Genomic DNA, 6,294 nt, shown 5'->3' with positions numbered 1-6,294 from the left:
AAAATTACTCAACATATAAAGAAATAAGAAGGTGTGTCCCAGTATCAAGAGAAAAGACTAGAAGATAGAATTAGTAAACATTGGTTTACTTTATAAGAATTATTTTACTTATGCTCAATGAAGTAAAGAAAATCATGCTTCTATGAATAAAAAAGATATGAAATCTCAGCAGAGAAATGCAAACTGCGAAAATAAACATGGAAATTCTGGCACTAAGGAGCGAAATATATAAAATTAGTGAAGACATAGATCATCTGAAAACTCTATCAACCAGCATCATCTGTTATTTATAGAAAAATAAGCACGACTGCTGAATATACAATATTTTCAAGTAAACATGATTTATTTACAAAGATAAATCATATCTTGGTCCATAGAACTTTTCAATAAATTTAAGAAAATTGCAGTCAAAAAGTTTATATTATCTACTCACAAACTGAGTTAAAAATCAGTCACACTAAGATATCTAGAACATACAAAATTTATGAAATTAAATAATATGCTTCTAATTAATTTATGTGTCAAAAACACTAAAACGATTAGAAAATACTTTAAGCTAAGTTATAATAGAAGTTGATATATCAAAATTTGTTTTCAAGGAATATGTATTACTTTAAATTTTATATTAAAAAAAATAATAATCTGAAAGGAGCAGATCAGAAATAAGGAGACCAGTTAGAAGGCTTTGCAAAATTCTAGGTTAGATGTTGGTGGTATGGAAAAGGAATATTATAGTAAAGGTAGTAAAATAGTTGGATCAGAACTGGAAATACATGTTGAAGGTACACCTGACAGGATTGGTTGAGATAATGTGATGAGCATGGATGACTCCAAGTATTTTGTTCTCACATATAAATGTGATATATTAAGTGCATCAATTGAATGTAAAGAAAGAGATATGTCTTGAAAATAATTATGTATGTGGCTAATGACACAATGAACTAATTAGACACAAAACCTATAAAAAGTTTGGGGTTGTAATTAGCCAAGATAGAGAGGATTGTCGCAGAAGAAGGCTTGGGGGAAATCAGTGGTTCACTTCCAAACAGGTCAGGTTGGCGATGCCGGTTTGAGGTCTAAGTGGAGATATCAAGTGGTCAGCTGGATATATGAATCTGAAAATAATGGAAATTCGTGACAGGGATGTCCATTTGGGAATTTTCAGCACACACATTGTAGTTTAAAAAAAGAGACTATATATACTCACCCAGCTAGGGAATGAAAATGGAGGTAAGGGGCAAGACCACAGACTGGGCCCTCCAAAGTTTAGAGCATTAGGCAGAGAAGGAAGAATCAAGGAAGGAGGCTAAGAAAGAGCAACTAGAGATAGGAGAGAAAAACCACAATATGGTGTCTTGAAACCTGAATGAACAAATTGTTTGAAGGAAGAGAGTCTGATCAATGTTCTCAAATGTATTTATTTTAAGTTATAGTTTTAGATATAAATAAATGTAGCTAAATAGGAATAAATGCAAGTAAAAGTGCACAATAAATGTATGTAAATTTAATAGTATACAGCTCCAAAGTTAACCAATTTCAATAAAAAATTTAATTGAGCTAGAAATTAATGGAAACACATTTAAATATTTTGAATTTAACTTTTTATTTAAAAATAATTTTAAACTTATAAGAGGTTGCAAAAATCATGTTACAAGAAACATCACATACCCTTCATTTAGATGTGCTATTATTAATATTACGCTGCATTTTATGCTTTACTGTGTATGCATGCACATAAATAAATTTAGAGAATGTGTCTAAAATATCTATTTGTTATTTGATTAAATTAACTATAAATAAGCATCTCGATAATTAAATTACAAAGATTTTTAAACTCTGAACTCACCTTTTTAGCATACTTTTTAGTTGACATGTTCTAAGAATTGGTGTTCATGAGCATTAAAAGAAAATTGTATTTTAAATTTTTTAAAAAACATTTTTAAAAAAACCACAAATGCTATCTTGCACCATGACAAGAAATATAAAAAGTTGGCTGGCCTGATTTTCCTGTGACAAAAAAAAAAAAAAAAAAAAACCCTTTTCTACTGCAGCATTTGTTTTCCATACATGTCCTTTTTAGAAATGTGTGGGGCAAAAAGGGCAGTTACGTGTTATATGGCCTAAAACATATGCTAATTTTTATGGGTTTATAAGCCAACTTTAAAATTAGTAATCTAGAATATTATAAAATTTAAGATAAAATAGGTTCTAGTAAATTAGTGAAAAATAATTTCACAGTTTTGCATTCTTTTCTGGCACACAATAGACTAAAACTAATCTTAGAAAAACATTCATTCAAATGTTTTTAGATTGATATTTTAATAATATTTTTTATCTTTTTTTATTTTTTATTTTTTATTAAGTTTATTGGGGTGACATTGATTAATATAATTATATAACTTTCAGGTATGCATTACAATTTCACATCTGTATATTCTATTGTGTGTTTACCACCCAAAGTCCATTTTCCTTCAGCTACCATATATTTGATCCCCTTTACCCACTTTACCCTCCCACTACCCCCCCCATATTTGACTCCCTTTATCCCGTCTACCTCCCCCTCCTCCTCCACTCCCTACCCTCTGGTAACTACTAGTTTATAGTCCATGTCCATAAGTCTTTGTTTGTCTTGTTCATTTGGTGCTTTTAGGTTTATATCCCATATATAAGTGATATCATGTGATTTTAAACTTTTTCTGTCTGGCTTATTTAGCTTAGTATGATTATTTCAAGGTCCATCCACGTTCTTGCAAATGGCAGTATTTCTTCTCTTCTTATGGCAGAGTAATATTCCATCGTATATATGTACCAAAGCTTCTTTAGCCAATCACCTATCATAGGACACTTTGGTTACTTCCATGTCCTGGCCACAGTGAATAATGCTGCTATGAACATTGGTGAGCCAATATCTTTATGGACATGAGTTTTCAAGTCTTTGGGGTAAATATCCAGTAGAGAGATTACTGAATTATATGGTAAATTAATTCTTAGTTTTTTGAAGAACCACCATACCTTTTTCCATAGTGGCTGTACAAATTTGTAGTCCCACCAGCAGTGTATAAGGATTCCTTTTTGTCAGCATTTTCTTCAACATTATTACTTGCCCTGTTGATTATAGCTATTCTAATAGGTGTGAGATAGAACTTATTATGGTTTTGATTTGCGTTTCCCTAATAGCTAGCGATGTTGAGCATCTTTTCATATATTTGTTGGCCATTTCTATGTCCTCTAGGGAGAAGTATCTGTTCAGGTCTTCTGCCCGTTTTTTAATTGTATCATTTGTTTTTTTGTTGTTGTTGAGTTGTATTTCTTATCAGAGGCATTGCTTGCAAATATATTTTCCCATTCAGATGATTGTTTCTTCACCTTGTCGATGGTTTCTTTTGCTGAGCAGAAACTTTTTAGTTTGATGTAGTCCCATTCATTTATTTAAGTTTTACTTCCCTTGCCTTTGAGGTCAAATTCATAAAATCCTCTTTAAGTCCAAGGTCCTTGAGATTAGTTCCTATGTTTTCTTATATGCATTGTATTGCCTCAGGTCTTATATTTGGGTCCTAAATTGATTTCAAGTTAATTTTGGTGTGTGGTAATAAACAACAGGGTAGTTTCATTCTTTTGCAGGTAGCTTTCCAGTTTTCCCAGCACCACTTATTGAAGAGGATTTCCTTTCTCCATTGTATGTTTTTGGCTTTTTTATCAAAAATTATTTGCTCATATAAATATGGACTTACTTATGGACTCTTTATTCTGTTCCACTGGTCTGGTGTCTGTTTTGCTGCCAATACCATGCCATCCTGATTACTATCGCTTTGTAGTATAATTTGAAGGTGGGCAGCGTGGTGCCTCCAGCCTTGTTCTTTTTTCTCAGGATGGCTTTGGCAATTCGTGGTCTTTTGTGCTTCCACACAAATCTAATAATTTTTTTATTTATTTCTTTTAAAAATGCCAATGGAACTTTGATGGAGATTGCATTAAATCTGTATAATGCTTTAGATAATATGGTAATTTTAACTATTTGCTGATTCTTCCAATTCAAGAACAGAGACTATCTTTTCATTTCTTTGTATCTTCTTTGATTTCATTTAATAAGGTCTTATAATTTTAATTATATAGGTCCTTCATATGTTTTGTTAAATTTATTCTTAGGTATTTTATTCTTTTTGGTGCAATTGCAAAAGGAATTATTTTTTCCACTTCTTTTTCTGACATTTCATTATTAGAGTATAGGAATGCTATAGATTTTTGAACATTGATTTTGTAACTGCAGACTTTACTGTATTTGCCAATTGTTTCTAGAAGTGTTCTTGTGGAGTCTTTAGGGTTTTCTATATAGAGAAACAGGTCATCCACAAATAGTGACAGTTTGACTTGTTTCCTATTTTGATAGCTTTTATATCTTTCTTTTGCCTGATTGCACTTGCTAGGACCTCCAAAGTTATATTGAATAACAGTGGCAATAATGGACAGCCTTGCCTTGTTCCTCATCTTAGAGGGAAGGTTTTTAGTTTTCACCATTAAGTATAATGTTGGCTGAGGGTTTGTCATATATGGCCTTTATTATATAAGGTAATTTCCTTCTCTACTGATTTTGTTAAGTGTTTTGATCATAAATGGATGCTGTATCCTGTCGAAGGCTTTTTCTGCATCTATTGATATGTTCATATGATTCTTATTTTTTAATTTGTTTATGTGGTGTATCACATTAATCGATTTGTGTATGTTGAATCATCCCTGTGCTCTTGGGATGAAGCCCACTTGACCATATAGTGTAATCTTTTTAATATGTTGCTGTATTCAGTTCGCTAGTATCTTATTTAGGATTTTTGCATCTGTGTTCATGAGAGATATTGATCTGTAGTTTTCTTTTTTTGTGTTATCTTTACCAGGTTTTGGCATCAGAGTAATATTGGACACCTAAAATGAGTTGGGAAGTATTGCTTCCTCTTTGATTTTTTTGGAAGAGTTTGAAGAGAATAGATATTAAATGTTCTTTGAACATTTGGTAGAATTCACTGGTGAAGCTCTCTGGTCCTGGACTTTTACTTTTTGGTAGGTTTTTGATGATTGTTTCAATTTCTATATTGCTGATTGGTCTATTTAGATCTTTCAGATCTTCTTGATTTAGTCTAGGAAGATTGTATTTTTCTAAGCACTGGTCCATTTCTTTTAGGTTATTAAATTTGGCGTTATATAGTTTTTCATAGTATTCTTGTATGATCCTTTGTATTTCTGCAGTGTCTGTCATAATTTACCCTCTTTCATCTCTGATTTTGTTTATTTGTGCCCTTTCTCTTTTTTCTTTAGTAAGTCTAGCCAGGGATTTGTCAATTTTATTAATCTTCTCAAAGAATCAACTCTTTGTTGCATTTTTTTTTCCTATTGTTGTTGTTGTTGTTGTTGTTGTTGTTTTCAATTTCATTTATTTCCACTCAATTTTGATGATTTCTTTCTTCTGCTGACTTTAGGCTTCATTTGTTCTTCCTTTTCTAGTTTTTTTAAGATGAAGCATTAGGTTATTTATTTGGGGTCGTTCTTGTTTTTGGAGGTAGGCCTGTAATGATATGAACTTTCTTTTTATGACCACTTTTGCCAAGTCCTGAAAATTTTAATATGTTGTACTATCATTATCATTCATTTCTATGTATTTCTTGATCTCTCTTTTTATTTCTTCTGTGACCCAGTTATTCTTAAGTAGCATGTTTGTGGTTCTTCTTGATTTCTTTTTGCAGTTGATCTCTAGTTTCAAAGCACTTGATCAGAGAATATGGTTGATATGATTTCAACCCTCTTATATTTGTTGAGGCTATTTCTGCGTCCCAGTATGTGGTCAATTCTTGAGAATGTTCTATGTGCACTAGAGAAGAATTTATAAACAGTTGTTTTGGGATGGAAGGCTCTAGATATGTCAATTATGTCCAGTTGGTTGGTCTAATGTGTCATTTAAGGATATTATTTCCTTATTGGTTTCCTGTTTGGATGATCTGTCTATATCTGACAGTGGGGCATTTAGGTCCTCTACTACAAGAGTATTTTGGTCTGTTTCTCCCTTTAGTTCTGTTAGTAATTGCTTTACATATTTTGGGGTTCCCTGATTGGGAGCATAGATATTAATACGTATTATGTCTTCTTGGTGCATGATTCCCTTTATCATTATGAAGTGTCCCTCAGTATCTTTCTTTACTTTTTTGATTTTGAAGTTTATTTCGTCTGATATTAGTACCACTACTCCTGCTGCTCTCTGAATGCCATTTGCTTGAAATATCATTTTCCATCCTTTCACTTTGAGTCAATATT

Source organism: Pteropus vampyrus, unplaced genomic scaffold, assembly GCF_000151845.1.
Source record: "Pteropus vampyrus isolate Shadow unplaced genomic scaffold, Pvam_2.0 Scaffold4, whole genome shotgun sequence".
NCBI lineage: Eukaryota > Metazoa > Chordata > Mammalia > Chiroptera > Pteropodidae > Pteropus > Pteropus vampyrus.
Note: the sequence above shows the minus strand (reverse complement) of the source record.